Here is a 17,257-nt window from a genome sequence, read left to right as displayed (position 1 = left end):
AAATCAATTGCATACTACGCTACACTTGACTACACTGTATTATTTCACCAGCCAAAAACACAAAAGAAAAAGTCTGACGTAGCAGTATATATGTGAAATGGTTGAGTGGTCATAATTAATCATATGTTGCTAAGGGGTATTACAAGACAACAACACCATGATTTGTTCCAGTAAGCCACAAACGGAGTAATAAGTTCAATCGTTTGAAAAATGTTATGTTCGGAAGTTAGATTGCACAAATTCGTCTACATCAACAATCTGTACCACGCATCAATTTAGAAAGACTAGAGAAAGGCTGAAAGGCAATTTAGAAAACATTCCTAAATATTCCTTTTCTGAAAACAACAACAACAACAACAACAACAACAACAACAATAAAGAATAAAACCGTCACATAAAAAATTGATTCCCATCAATAAGAGTGAAAATCTCCTCAAAAACCTTTCTGACACAGAATCTTTCAGGGACTTACAGAGAAAAAGAAATCATTTTTTTAAATGAAGGCAGCAACAATTCAGTGTAATTGTTATTAGGAACTCATAAAATAAACTCATGGTAATCTCTTTGCAGTCACATACTTCAAATACATATATATACCAAACAATTGCATGTAGCGTCAAAATAAGAGTGCAGACAATGGCAACGGTCCTGACACAAAAAATGAATCATTGCAGGAAAAAAAACAACAGATCATTGCTGAACCACATGAGACCAGATCACACACAGAGACTATGATAGCAGGATCAGGTTAGCACACTTGCTAATTTAGGAGTAAGCTGGAGAACAAAAGACGGAAATGGGGAAGCCTGCATGAGTCATGGGGAAGCCTTCATCCAACAGATGATCAATAAAGGCTTAAAATTATAAGGGTTTATTGATTTTCTATTGGAAAGAAAATGGCCAAGTCACATTACATAAATGCATGGTATGCAAAGGAAGATCAGGCGCATTCGACAAGGTTTCCCTTAACTCAACAACCATATACTTTAAGAAGAACCATTATTCTACCTCACTTCTTTCATACCCAACACCTTAACTTTACTAATGAATCCCACTTCTTGATGGTGTTCATTGTGGTGCTTGAGCATGAAGACTGCAATGAAATGAAAGTTGTCACAAATATTTCAAGATAAATAAGGGCTTGTTGTGGGGGGTTTTGGAAATTGCCGGCCCAATATCTTGAGGTCAGTTCCTTCTTGCATCTTTGGGATTGCTGGAACAATGTCACACCATAACATTCCTCTCAATACTTTCTGTGCAGAGTGCTCATGAATGCATACACCACCTCCAGTTCACGGTGGTGTTGGGAACAATTGTGGTCATACTCACTGTGAGGGCACTGTGAGGGTTCCTTGTTCTTTTTCTTGTAGGAAGGTTAATTCTGTATCTTTAAACTCACAATCAGAACCGGTCCTATGTAATGGTATGGAACAGTATTTATCAGACCTAACATTCCAAAGTTCTATAGAGTGAAGGCTCAGGCGACTTACTGTATCTATCAATCATACATTGAGGAATAGACACAGCTGTGCCAAAAGTGAAAAGTTTATTTCGAAATATTGTAATTTTGAAGAAACTGGAAACTCTAAGATGACAAAAACTTGAGCTTATTTTTCTTATTGACGTATCACAGATGAAAGCATAAATCGATTCTTTAAAAATCTATTGTGATTAAATCTTACAAAATAAACAATGTACATTTATTCAACTTTTAATTTTTTTTGTAAATGGAAGCCTGTGTCCTAGGCGTAGACAAAGAATGAGTTGATAATGACATTATGTTAAAGCTGTTATGAAAAAAAAAATAAAGTGTGACTGGTGGAGTGTGATATTTCTTTGTAATCGAGCTATTGTAATGCCTATTCATGAAAGACCTTGTGTGAGAAAGAGTGTAAATGCATGTCTACTAACCTGACAAGCAAGTCCCTTGTTTCGCTGTTGATTTAAAAAACCTTATGATAATTTAAATGCCTAAGAAAACAAAAAATAATGGTCTATAACCTTCTGCAATTATTTCTGTCTTTTTGTACTCATTGGTTTTCCTTTGCAACTATAATAAATATGATAATTTCCTTACTTGTTCTCAGGACACTGAACAATTACAGCAGAAAATATTAAAAATATTGGAATGAATGGATTCTTGCAACTTTCTGCTGGCAAAGTGGGTAAAGTTAGTGCTTATGTTCAACACCCACGGCAGGAGGGACAGATTATTACTGTATAAACACAGATACAATTCCTTAAAACCATCAAAACCCCACTGTATTAGTAACCAGTGAAGAAACAAATCTGAACAATCAATAGTTCCCCTGAAACACACTCAGATAAATTCCCATAACAAGAACCTTAGAAAGAAGGTCAAATGGACTCATTTTGTCAGACAACATGGCATCTGTAATCACTATCTGCCACACTTCTAGTTATAGTACCTTTTGATCAAGAGATTATGAATTGCCCTGGACTGCCTTGCCATTCAAACTCCCATTCTAATATCTCAGGCTCCCATCCTGTTCACACAGGTACAGTACTTGATTTGTTTGCACAACAGTTGTTGTGTCTGTTAACGTTTCAGAAAGCAAATGTGTGACAAAACTCTCAGGCAGATTTACTCAGTACAGATAAAGCCATTTGTCTTTCATTACAGTGAGGGATCACAGACACCTACTGTATGTACTGTAACTCTAGTTGCAGTATACAGGTATGTACAATACAATAAAAAATGATTTTTTGTTTTTGGAATTTCATCTATTTGAGTTTCTGAAGTAATACTCAAAATATATTAGCAAACATGATCTTTCTCATTATTTACAAAAGTTGAGTAAACTACTTTAATTTTTAATAATATATGTTATATACAATCATAAAAAACAGTTAAAATATTTTTGTCATGTCTAAATCTGCTCTTAAAGGCAATTCTATATACAGTATTTCCTGTATACAGAATTATTTTTACTTACAAAGACCTATTAGTCACATTTGAAGTCTTCATTTTACAAAATATATTTTTCTGACACTTAAGTTCATGCAAGAAACTGCTTTAACAGACTAAAGAGACAAAGGGTGCAAACTATTTTTCCCTGTGACAAAGGGTAACAAAGAGCTATAGCCTACTGTATTTTTGTTGCCTGACACTGTATACAAGCAACTCTTTAGGGGAATCTGTTGCACAGTGTTTACTCATTTGTGAAATGCATTATGGATGCTTTTTTTTCTTTACCTGAATAACATTGTATTGATCTTCTGTAACCTTATTCAATCTGAGCTTTATTCAGTTCAGAATTGCTAGGCAGGTCTTACTGTTTGTTGAACCATCAAACAATTTTCATGCTCTTAATTTCTTTTTTGAAATGCAGTCATTCCCATGTTGCATTTTTTTCTTATATCTTGATATTTGTTGTTGTTAAATAAAGGTCATTCCATGCTTATAAGATTTCTACATAACTTTCTCCTGAGTAACTTTTAAGGCTGAAAAAATGAATCTGTTTAACACTGTGCTATGAGAGTTATTTTAAAAGAAATCTATAGACAACTAAAAAGGGGTAAAATGACAGGCCAAGAAACAGCAATATACTGTAAGAATTAAACTTGATTTTGTGTTCTTCTAATAAATAAAAATGGAAAAGGTTTAAAACATGTCTTAGCAGAGTTCCTCTCACTCTGAGTCCTCCAGTATTTAGTCATTTCACTTAAATGTACAAAATACATATGTTGTAAAGCTGTAGTTCTCTACTCTTGGAACACCTAGCCCAGCGGGTATTTCTGAAGGTCAGAGAGGTAGTCATGAAATCATTCTAATGAAAACTGAACATTAACAACTGTTTTTCTTTTATATAGGAGAGCTGATTATACACATGACTCGTATCAGGAATGGCATGGGTTTGGTAATCCAGTGCACCTCAATACTATTCCTTATTTTTTCTGCTAAATTCAGTTCACATTTTAAAGCAAACATGCAAACATTAAGACTTTCAAACACCAAAGAGACGCTGATTGCTAAGGATAAAAAAGTTCTGAAAACACTGTAAACAGAAACGAAGCTTGCTAGTAAAACTAAATGTGTACTAAAACAATTTTTCAAGGCTGTTCCTTATTCCTGTCCTAGTTTTCATATTTTTTTCTGTCTGAACTTTTGACTTTAAAGCCTGCTGACAAAAACAAATGTATTTTGTAAGACTGGCTGTGTCCATCTAAAAATGTTGTACAACACAAAAACATCTGGTTGTACTTACTGGAAGAATAAGAAAAAACTACTGAAAAATGCAGGTTAGTCAAAATAAATACGTCTAGTTAAAAATCTAATTAAAAACCAAACCTCGGCGGGCTCAACATGTAGAACTAGCAACCTGGAAACATGGAGATAGTGTCTTGTGAGTGTCTCCTGTTAAAATATTTTTTCTATTGTAAGGTAATGAAGTGGAAATGCCATAAAGAGGCTTTACTGAAATACAGTGCTTATTTGAGGGTTAAATATAAGCTGTCTTATGTCATAATTTTACTAATGTGTTTTTTATACCAATTGCCAGCTGTTGATGTAAAGATTTCAACATCAGTTTAAACATGTTACATTTGCAGCAGAAGAGTTAAAAAAATAAACTTTCAACTTTATTTTTAGATGAGGGTGTATCCAGCATAGTTTACATGCACATCTTGGAGATGAATGAAGGGATTAGAAGCTGTCCTTATTGCAGAAACATGCTCGAAAACTGGAAAAAGTGCTGTACATGCTTTGCCAACTGATGAAACAAGCATAATCAAGAACAAAACTATATGTTCCAGGTTAAGTGAGGCTAACTTGCAACTAAATTGAACCCAGTCCAACTATTCCAGTGTTTTATTTACGGAAGTAGTAAACAGACTTCATGCATGGCACATGTAACAAACCATTTCCTCTCCTATCACCATAACTGTTCACATCTCTTCAGATTTCAGTCTTTTCAAAGCTCTGACCAGGGAATATCTATCTATCCGGGTTTCAGAGCTTGTGGTACTCAGCCACTGGGCAGGCTAACTACTGCAATCAGCTAAGGTCATGCACTGTGATGTTATAGTTACAGAGATGGGGAACTTAAGGTATTTGAACCAAGCTAAGCCATGTGAAAGGGCTGAGGGTAGAAATGACAGGACTAGCGCTAATTGACACCAGTTATTAAGGACTGATTTTGACTTGTGTACTGGGTCATTATCTGTATTTATTTTGAAATCATGTTGACTGAGACGACTGTTAAAGTGGTGCTAATTGTAATTACAGTGTCTTGAAAAAGTATTGACCCTCTATAAATGATGTTCCATTTAATTGAAATACAAATGATGTATAGTATGCACATTTTTAACGTGAATATTTTTAATAATAGCATGAATGTTCAAACACCTTTTACAAAGTTCAATGTTAGCAAAAACTGCAATCAAAAACTAAAATATGTTGATCTGGGCAGGAGTCTGGTAACTGCAGAATTCTACTTATAGTGAGTGATGTCAACCTGTGCTGCTACATTGATGTTCCTACATTGATCAGATTCTGGGATCTCACTTGCTGCCTTTCCTCATCCTGATGTGACAATACTCTAGCAGGACAACACATACCCTCATGCTGCTCTTGTAGAGAGAAGATCTCATCTACAACGTGGTACAGTACAAAGCATGCATTACAGATGTACTGCTTATATGCTTCAGTAGCCACGCATTCTACCAGTCTGTGACTTTGACAATAGACTCCTTGTTGTTGAGCTGTGTTGATGATGAATGTTAGTCAGCATAATGGAATCATCTGTGTTATGTCTGTTCAATAATATGTCAGTGTACATACTACAGAATAGTCACTTTTTAGCTGAAAGCCTGTGAATCTTATGCAGTTATGTTATAAATTTCTTTTGATGCTCAGTATACATTTTCTGAGCTCTTAAGCAGCCTGAGGTTGAGCCAGCAGTGGCAGGGGCTGAAATGATGACAGAGAGATGATGTCCTGAGGTCTGGCTCCTAGGAATGGCTTTACTCTTTTTTCCATTGAATTTAAATCTAATTAGGATGGTGTTGGGATCTCTCTGTCACTCAGGGATGCGGGTGGCTAATTCCCGGTTCTGCAGATACACAACTATTCACGCATATTACTGTATATATTCATACATAGCAGACAGTGTGTTTTGTGTTTGTCAGTGAGTCTTGTAAATAGATGATTTTGCCTTCTAAGTTGTTGCTTGTTAATTTCCGGAACTAAACCATCCCAGGGCTCAAAGGAGTCACATAGCACACTTGCCATTCTGTAACTCGTGGGTTATATTTAATTTTTCTAAATTTACTTGCTAGAAAAGCTGGCGTCTGAACTGAATTTCTGAAAAAACTGAAGTTTTGCCTTATTTAATTTACCTTCTTTACCGTTAGAAGTGAAACAGTGTAGTGCAGACCTTCCTGGTTCTCTTGGCAATGATGTAATGTGCTTACCTTGGAAGTCAGAGATAGGGCTTGGATTCTCCATCAGACCTACCTACTGCACCCCCTGACCATTACAGTACTTTTACATTCATGAAAATCAGTTTGCGAAAATTTAGGAGCGGAAGAAAAAAATGTCCACCTAAATGTCTTGGGTCAGCCCCTGGACAGACTAATATATACAAATGGAATGTTACAGGAATTCATTACAAAACAGGAAACAATGTATCATTTATCAATATAGCTTGCATTCCTCATGGTTGTTAATTAAAATAAATAACCTTTATTCATAGCAATAACTACAGAACAAGCAAGGACTTCACTGAGTTTAAACATTTAATATTAGATTAATAAGGTATTGAACTATACACTTACCTACCAAAACACCATTTGGACTATTTGGTCCCTGAAAGAGACTGAATAAAGCAGATGGTCTGAAAATACTAGAATAATGAGGGAAGTTTTCTTATAATGCTCCAGATGTTGTAGCAGTTATGCACCCAGACCTCAACGTTTGGGACACACAGTTAGGGAACTAGGGGGGTTGTGTAAGGGTTCATACTGTATGTTCAGAATGGCATGGGGAGTGCTTCTTTAAGGAAGTCTTGGTCTTTGCTTTCAGCTCCCACCAGGAAACCACCCATTACTGTATGTCTGCATTTGCTGCCTCTCCCCAAGCAGGTAGATAAATGGTCTTACGGTTAGAGTAGATGCATTGCTAGGGTATCCTTTTTCACTGTTTGTCTCTGTTCAAGCGCCCTATTATAGAGTAGATTCTTTATTTTCCCTCTGATTTACAGCGTCTAGAGTTAAGAAGCTGATTCAGTTGCTGGCCTTAGTTGCCTGAGAGCACAATGGAACTATTAACTTCAGCACCACAGCGTGCATCAACAGCACGATTATGAAACAGAATGCATTTCTATTGTAATTGCACGGTCCAGAGGTATTTTGAGTACAAAATCTTGAGTGCTTTTGACGTCTCTGTGAGATTCTTAAATGATATAATCGTAGATGAATGCTGTCAACTGCCCCATATACTGATGTGCACTACATACATTTTTGTAGGAGATTCAGGAACCTCCCACAGAGTAGGACAAGTTGCCCTGTCCAGGAAAGATTTCAATAAAATATATCTATATGTTCTATATAAATCTATATATATATCAATAAAATATATGCTCTTGTGACAGGCCAACTGTAGTGAGGGTATTAGTTTCAGCTGACCAGCCACTAGAGGTCGTTAATGCCTCTGTTGTTTGTACATAATGTAGGTTCACATGTGTGAATTGATTACTTGATTAGTTAATTGGTGGAGATCTGAGAGCCACATTTTCACATGGGGTAAATTTAGACTAGTTTGATATAAAAAGGGACTCTCAGTGGTAGTTGGTGTTAGGCTGGTTTAGAGAAGGTCTTTTGTTTTCTTTTGTCTAAAGAGGATTCTTGCTGCATAAAATCTCCAGGCATAAGTCCATTGTGATTTCCACATGATCAGGCCTCATGAGCCACCTGTGACAGAATATTACCATATAAAACAAATACAAAATTATATTCTGGATTGACAATAATGCATACAGGTATCATTAACAATCATGTGATATATAATGGGAGTGTTAAAATGAAAATATTGGAGGGTTAAATAAAATGATGAGAGGTGAGACCACTTTATAGAAATTTAAACAATATTTAATTCCTTGCATTTCTGATATTGGGCATTGCATAGTACTGCCACTATTCAAAATTAGACAAGGTTTGTCATACACATGCTTTGACAGGGCTCAGAGCTAACTGTGGTTTGTTTGTCAATTTGCCTTTAAAACTTTTGCTCGGTTTTCATATTTTTCAATTTCTACTTTAAAGAATTTAAGGTTGACAGCTATTCCTTGAACCACATCTCTTTTCAAATCTGCTAAGTATAAATAAAACAGTTTTTTGATAAATAATCTTTTTTTTCACTTGGGGTTTGGAGCCCTCACCAACAATGAACTGACGTATGTCAATTTATATTAATCCATGTCTGTACTGTACATATTTTCTATGTACAGTAGAAATCTGAATAAATGGCATATGAGAAGCAAAATATTTTTTGTACTACAGGTTTTAGGTTACATTCATATATGATTTTAATGTCTAACAATATATGCGAGTGCCAATTAAAGTTTTTGATTAGTTAATGATTGCTTACTGGTTTCTAAAGGCACAACACATAATATACAGTACACCACTGCACCAATGTAACTAAGTACTGACTTTACACCCTGAAATTTACTTAAAGTAAATGTGTTGAAATCCTAATTGTCTCTTGTTATCACTGGAATGATTAAAAAGTATGTTTGCTTGTCATTTGAACATATCTATGCATGGAATTACCCCAAAATAAAAAGTCTATTGTTCTTGTCATTCAGACTATATAAATATCATGATCACACAAACAAATTGCTTGGATGTAAAGCAATAACAGTTCTGACTTTGCTGTCCTAACACTTTTGGAGGGCACTCCATGTTACGAGCATCAACAACTTACTATATTTCTCTATTATTATAACAGCTGTGGATTTTATACAATGGAGTTTTTAAAGTGTAGGAGGGTGGACAGCAACCAAGGTCTCCTTCTCTGTTACTCTAACTCATATTCCTCCATAACCTCACTTCCCAATAAGTTAGTGTATAAATGCTGCAGGACACCACTCTCTCTTAATTGCCTTAACAGTATCTTTCCGCCTCCTTCCTCTCCCCTATTTCTACCTTCACAGCTACACCTGGGTTAACTCCACACTCAGCGGGAGAAAGATAGGGAGTCCTCACCTGCTTCTCTGACGGTCAGCAGGTTGACTCTCAGCCAAGTGGGTTAAACACATATTCTTATGCCTCAATAACCATTCCTGACTACGTTTTCTTATTGGGTGTTATTTCTCATGATTATAGGCTAGTTTGAAGGAGAAGAAAGTTTGTCTTTTAGCAATCTTTAATTTGCATTCACCTACTGTAAATATGCAGAAACGTGATCACAACAACTTAAGCCAAATGAGACACGAGCAAACAATATGAAGTGTTGTTGTAGCTAAAATTTCACTTCTGCTATTAAAATAATTGTCAATTGTCAAGTCTTCCTGATCAGTAACATCATTTGTTTCTCTTTACAAGGTCTTTTTGTTGCTGTACTCCAAAACACAGATTTATCATGATTAACCGTTAGCTTAAAACAAACTGGTGTACATTTCAGTAGAAGATCTTCAAAGGATTGTGTTTCTGCATAAAGAAGGAAAAACACTGAGTGAAAAGTGTGGAACAATGCAAAATGTATTAGCCCTTTGCACAGCAGTGCATTCTGAATCCCTTGCCATAATACAGCAAAAATAAAAAATGCTAGAAGAACCATACTGTAAGTGCTTTCAGACTCTTCCATCGATGTTTCAACACCCACCCATGGAGTTTATAGAACGAGGAAGAATGACAAATCCATCTCCCATTTACACATCCATTCTAAAGGGGAGAATTTGTTCTTGCCGCAATTCAAAAAACCTGTCATAAAGGGTTAAATCCTACATGCAACCCACAAGGATAATATCAATTGCTGGTGCATTTTATGTATCATTTCTATCATTTTTCTGGATGATTAATAAAAAACACACAGTACGTTTCTCAGCATCTGAGCATGTTCATTTTCTTCTGTCAGAGCACGGTATTTATTCTGTTAATTACTTTGTTTTCAACATGAAATATATTGAAATTATGTGCTTATGGTATGGTACATTTAACTGGTGTGTAAAGGCCAAAAGCTTTCTTAGTTAACGATGATGTTAATTAATGAACCCTCGTAAATCAGCTACAGTATCAGACTACAGCAAAGCTGAAATCCTAGGACCGCTGGGAACAATCATTCTGTATTAAGTAAATGTGCACTAATAATGTCCTCCTGAGAGCATTGAAACATTAGTGAAAAGTGCTGATCAATATACAGAAACCTACCATGTTTTTATGAACATCCCTAAGGAAGCATTGCCAGCGGCAAACTGAGAAGAGGGAAACACATTTAATAGAAATAGCAGACTTTGTAAAAAGTGCTTTCGTTTACACTCATACAAACATTTTCTCTAAATGGAGAAATCCTCTTAGAAACATTTTAGGGGCTTGCAAACATACAGTATACTGTCGAGCTTTCCACACTAGTGAAGCTTCATAAATTAATCACTCTTTGCTTGGCTCCAATTGTTTTAACTAAGTTCAGCCCATTCTGAAAATTAATGACACAACAAATCACATTCCAAAAAATATTCACTTAATGCCGTGTTCAATAACAAGACAGGGCCAAACAAGCACAAATGCAATAAAGACTGTGCTACACACATACAGTATGTCTGATAATGTTGCAGAGCATGTAAAATCTGTTGACATTTGAAAAATGGCTTAATATGTGGAATAGGCTTGTCTTGTCCTTTATATTACCCTCTAATAACAACGAATGGATATCTGATTACAATTGAACATCGTATCACACCATACCACATAATATCAGTCTCTCTACATCATCTGTGTAAACATGGTTATTCTAGCCTGAGCATAGAGTGCAGTGCCTAAGGGCTACATGTCTTTGGTAATGCCCATAAAGTTAGTTAATAGGTAGGATGGGGCACAATAATACAGTATACTGTATCTCCACAATACAATAGGTAGCTTTCGTACACCAGTTTCCGTCTCTTCTCCGGAGTCAGATTTGCCACCGTAGGATTTTCTCTCAAACTGAAATGTCTTCTTACTTGGTTAACTTTAGACTATGAAAGGCACATCTGTGACCACATTTAATCACCTGCACATGTGCATGGGATGCTAAGCATTTTTTTAATACTCAAAACCCAAGAACACAGTTCCATAAAGCAATGTGACTTACTGTGGATATTTGAATAAATACAGTACTTAACACTTGTGCATTATTGAACTTGGAGGTCTTAGGAATAAAAAGTGTTGTTTTTTTTAAATAAAGTTTTGTTACCACTGGAATGGTCATTTATACTACAGAATATAATCCTAAAATGTTACCTTTTCAGTTTAGATGTTAAAAAAACTAAATTTAGGTGCCAGAATAACAGCCTTCTTTGCTGAATAATAGCTTCAAGTCTGGTTCATGTGCTTTTTCACCACATTGGTTCACGGCAAATTAAATGGATGATATTGCAGCTAAATGACAGTATTTTTCAGAAGACCAACACAGAGATGTGCTTTCAACCCTCCTGTGACTCATGTCTCTAAGGCAGAGCTGAGGGACAAAAATAAATTGGGCACACATCCCAACCATTATGACATCACTTTAAATTTCTATTTAACCAATTATGTGGTTATTTTCTCTCCTTATTGCGTGGGCACTTCTCAGTGGTGGTGAGGTGCAGGTGACTCTGTGTGACCTATGTATGTTTATTTGGTGTGGGCACATTCTCTTGTGTGAGTTGCTGTTTGTCAAGATTTTATTAATTTCAAATATGAGCAGGCTACCCCAATGAGTTCCCAGTAAATAGCAGCTTAGCTTGTATTCGAGATAGAAGATAGTCATGACACTGATTCCAGAAGTGTTGCTCCTGCCTTCTGTAATAGACTGTTCAAAAGTCTAAACCTCTATCTATATTTTAGTTTCTATTTCCCTTGCTTTTATTCCTTGTTGTTCACATAAATCCCTTTAGTGTGTGCTCTGTATCCCCTTCAGCAAAAGGTCAGTTGTAACCAGCCAACCATCCAAGCTTTCCTTCATAACTCTAAACAGCAATATCGTGCTGCAAATGTGCATAATTCAGTAGGTCAGCACTGCTCTAGGCAAATATTAATACTTAAATTATGTTCCCAACCAGTCAAGTTGTTCTTTTTTATTCTGACAATGCTTTACATCAGCAAATAAATAAGTACCCAAACAAATCTGCCGTGTGTTACAAGAGGGAAGCAGAATAAAAGGATTACTTAGCTTTGATTTGCCATGATGCACCATGAAAAGCGAACGTGTCTGTATATGTTTCTTAGCCAAGCTACTGCTGAGACAGTATTGAAATAGGATATTTGTTAGGATCTCTGGAGAAAGTAAAGAGAGGTTCAAAACTGGTTTTATCACAACATTGACAATAAAACTAGACTAACAAGAAATAATTCAGAAGAAGAATGTCATAATGTAAGGAAATAAAATATCTCACTTGCATGTCCTATTTTGCATATATTTCCCAGCGACAATTTGACAACAATAAATGATCCCTTTCTTGTCAAGATCTGCACCCCTGCTGCGAGTGTCTGCTTGATCCCACTATTCATCCTTTTTTCACCCATTGAACTGAATGATATTTTTATTATTAAAATGAAGAATCTGGCAAATTGTGTAACTTGTCACATTCCTCATTAGTATGCACATGTATGCAAATTGCATTGTTAGCTTCTCTTTCTTCATGATCATATTTGGTAATAATCATACTGTACATACTGAAGCCAAGGAGAGAAAGCCCATCTCTCCAAACAATACAACAAAATAGGTGGAAACTGATACATTATTAAAATTCTTTGCTCAATGTTTTAAATTAGACCTGAACACTGGAGTCAATAGCAGTCAAGTAAAATCCTAATTTTAAAAGGTGAGCACAGGCACCATATTGTTCTTATATGTATCAAACAAACATTGACAAATATTGCAAAATTATTATATTGTACATACTGTATACTGCATATCTTTGGATATTCATCTGTTATTTTAAAAAATGTACACAAACATTTCCTGAATTAGCAATCAAAGAAAGTATTACAGCAGCACTAAAGAAGTAGATATTCTTAATGATTAAATATTCTTGTTAATGAATACTTTTACATCATGAAGAAAATAAACCAAATAAGTACAAACAGTACAGTCTTTCTCCACCTTCATTGGCATGGATTACAGTTAAGAAAAACTATTCAGAATATTTCTTATATACTGTACATAGACATTCTTACCACAGAGTAAAAAAGCAAAAAGAAAAAGCAATAATGTGAAAACATCTCTTATTTTCTATTAAATGCTTTTCCAGATTGGAGCTGCCAGTTGCTTAAAAACGTACTGTAGCATAGCTCTACACCCTTTGTACTGATAGAGGACCTCTGTACTGTGTACACTCTTCCTACAAACCCACCTGTCCGAGACATTCGTCATTGAGAACACAAAAACAAATAAATACTACACAAGAGGAGGCCATTGGGACTATTCTACTTGCTTGTTTGATGGTAACTTAATGATGCAACAATTTCCTTCATAATGTTTCGTAAAGGGGCACAGCGGTTAGCTTTGCTGTCTGGGGCTACCAGTGAACTGGGGCCCTGGGTTCCATTCCTCGGGTGTTAGCTGTATGGAGTTTGTATGTTCTCCCCATGTTCTCATGAATATACATGAGATTACTCTGGGTGCTCTGGTTTCCTCCCGTAGTCCAAGGTTAATTGGCTTCTGGGAAAATTGGCCCTGGTGTGAGTGTGTGTGCCTTTGTGTGACCTTCGATGGACTGCCGTCCTGTCCAGGGGGTAATCCTGCCTTGCACCTGTTGCTTGCCAAGACAGGCTCCCTGTCGCCTTGCAATAAATAAAACAGTCCCCCAGAACACGCCAGAAGCTGCAGAGTGCTTTTAAGAGAGTTAGCCATTCTGAAAAAAGATGCTTTGTACATATCACCAGCAGCCATATCACTCTGCAACTCACAACTGGCAACCCACTGAAGTTAAGCAGGTGTGAGTCTGGTCAGTACCTGGATGGGAGACCTCCTGGGAAAAACTAAGGCTACTGCTGGAAGAGGTGACACTATAGTGTAAACAGGCACTGTCCTGCGGATGAGATGTAATACTGAGGTCCTGACTCTGTGGTCGTTAAAAATCCCAGGGTGTTTCTCAAAAAGAGTAGGGGTGTAACCCTGGCATCCTGGCCAAATTTTGTCATTGGCCCTTACCAATCATGGCCTTCTAATAATCCCCATCTATGAATTGGCTTCTTTACTCTGCTCTCCTCCCCACTGATAGCTGGTGGGTGGTAAAGGTTTTTGGCGAACTATGGCTGCCATCGCATCATCCAGGTGGATGCTGCACATTGGTGGTGGTGGAGGGGAGTCCCCATTAACTGTAAAGTGCTTTGAGTGGAGTGTCCAGAAAAGTGCTATATAAGTGTAAGCAATTATTATTATTATATCTGTCACTGGGTACCTGACATGTCCCAGGAGACATGAGAAGGCAAAGAAACTCAGCTGACTAAACCTGCCCCTCCCTGGTGACACTTAGTCAGTTGGCAAATGACATGGTCCAGGCCTGAATCTATTTCATATTTTACTTTGATAAATTTCACCTAGAAATGACAACTGCACATACTATAAGCATAAGAAACCTGTCTGTCGTTGGTTTCTGACATCTGACTTACTTATGCACCAATGCAAAAACAGCCCCAAAACATAATTCCACCCCCTCCATGTTTTACCCTGGATACCACCCAATACGTTTACACACTACCTCCTATTTTCTCTTCTCACATGATATTTAGTGCTTGTTTATAAAGATTTTTGTTTTGTTTAAGCAAAGGTCTTTCAGTTAAAATCCTTATTGTCATACCAATTTCTTAAAAGAGGTCTCTTTGCTATATCGATTGGAGGTGGTGAGGTCTCCCTATCCACTTTTTTGTATATCTACCAGTTTTTCTTAGTCCACCATTTGTGGTCCTTGCTCCTTTCTGTGAAAAGCTGACTTTTCCTTGTCAATATTAATCTTGTATACATGGTCAGCATGTGTCATCTCTTTATTGGTTGCCAGGGCAACTCACTTACAGTGGATTCTTCTTCCACCTTTTTTCAGGTTGTGCGCTTAAAGAAAAACAAACACCCGACTGTCCAGCTTGTCAGCTGCCAGGTCTCAGATGTTCAAATGGCGCTTGCTTCAATTAGTTCAGATTTTGAAAGATTTCCACTGCCTTCTGAGAGAGACACACACATCATATCACCAAGGGTATTTTCTTCAAGATCCAACAAAGTGAAAGTGCTTGTCATATTTATTCCCAGTTTTCTTCTGAAATGGATAATAACATTTTGCATTAGCAAACAGTTAATAGTTTTTCTTTACCTAGCAGGATTACTATAAGAATACATGCTCTCAAGAACACTTTATGTAAGGTAAAGATCACAAATATTCCAATCCAAACAAAGCAAACATTTTAATAATGCATCAAAAAAAATGTTTGAATGAAATAGCATTTAATGATGGTATTATATGGTTTCTTTGACATAAAACAATAGATTGGCTCAATCATCTTGTTGACACTGGAACATGTAAATGGAAGCTGTGAAATTCAAATAATAATAATAACAGAAAATCCCAGTCTGCATATAAAAGACAACCAGAGACACCTTTGAAGGTTCTCCTTCAAAGCAGCTCAACTTCATGGTGCGTCGGGGGATTTCTGTTATTAATTGAAGTTAATTTTCTCGGATATCAGTTTGCTGGGCACGTGGGAAAGATTGATAGCCTCTCCACGTCTCCAGAGTGTTAGAAATGACACTGTTCCATCACCAGGCGCCTTTACTTTTATCATCACAAATCAAATTATAAACATCGGGGCAACCTTGCTGGAATCTGGCTTGAGGAGATTTCCATAAGATTAATTAGGCGGCCAAAGAGAAGGTGGTAAAATAAGGGGGACAATTCATTGCTTGCAGAATGGGAAGTCAATTCAACAATGGGTAATTAGCGTGGGCCATGGATTCTCAAAGGCACTGAGGACACCGGACCCTCTCTCACTCTGATGTTGAGTTCTGTATTGTGAACCCCTCATTTAATTAGAGCACTTTGATACCCACAGGAGCCAGAAGCTCCAGGGCATGCTAAACACTGACTGACACCACCAGCTCCAGCCTCCTTCCACTCTAATTAGAGACACAATGAGCTAGGAAGACAGTGTTTTTCTCCAAGATATCTTTAGCCACTACCTCTGGCAGGAAACAATAATTTATTTTGTGTCTATATTGGTATTGTGATTAAATTGTTAACATGTTGGTAGTGCAGGGACAGTATGCCTGTGTGTCAAATGTTTGGGATAGTAAGAAAAAGCCTTAATTTGGTAAAAGCACAACCTTTCTCTTTAGATACAGTGCTCAGTAAACCAGCAATCACAATGTTATATTGCATGAGCAACACAGATACAATATACAAGTGTGTTATCTGCAATATTAATGTTGAGGTTTGAATAAATGATAACCATGCAGACACTTTGCTGCGTTACATTACTCTATTTTTAATGCAAAGGGATAAACTTGGCACTACAACACGTTTTGATGCCTGAATTAGATGCATAAACACATCCGAAATGAATTATTCATTTGAATGCTTTCATTTACATTTGTGTGTTTAGTAAACAAATTGCTTATGTTTTCCTTACAAGATGTAAATGTAAATAATACATATTTAAACTTGTCATCCCTTTAGAAAAGCAAAAAGTCAGCATCAGCGATTCACTGTTTGTCATCTCAACACCTCCTTTCTATAATGCGATGAGAGAAATGGAAATTAATTACACTCTTAAAACTTACGAACCCTCCTGTGAACTGCAATGTACTTTTCTTACAAAGATTATCCTACTAAATGTATTACTTCAAGCTGAAAAATGTATTTCTTGTTGTTTTGACATAAATGTTTTTCAGTCCAGAGTGCATAAATATCTATGAGGAGAAAACCAAAGTTTGAATTCAGTTTAAAGAAATCAATAGAAGAAACATTTCTTTCTGTTTATCAGGTTTAGAGTCTGAAAAAAAAAACAACAGCTTCCCACCCCAGTAAAAAGTGTTTCAACTAGGCTTAACTAAAATGGTCTCTTTTGT

This window comes from Lepisosteus platostomus, chromosome 9, assembly GCF_059453375.1.
Source record: "Lepisosteus platostomus isolate fLepPlt1 chromosome 9, fLepPlt1.hap1, whole genome shotgun sequence".
NCBI lineage: Eukaryota > Metazoa > Chordata > Actinopteri > Semionotiformes > Lepisosteidae > Lepisosteus > Lepisosteus platostomus.
Note: the sequence above shows the minus strand (reverse complement) of the source record.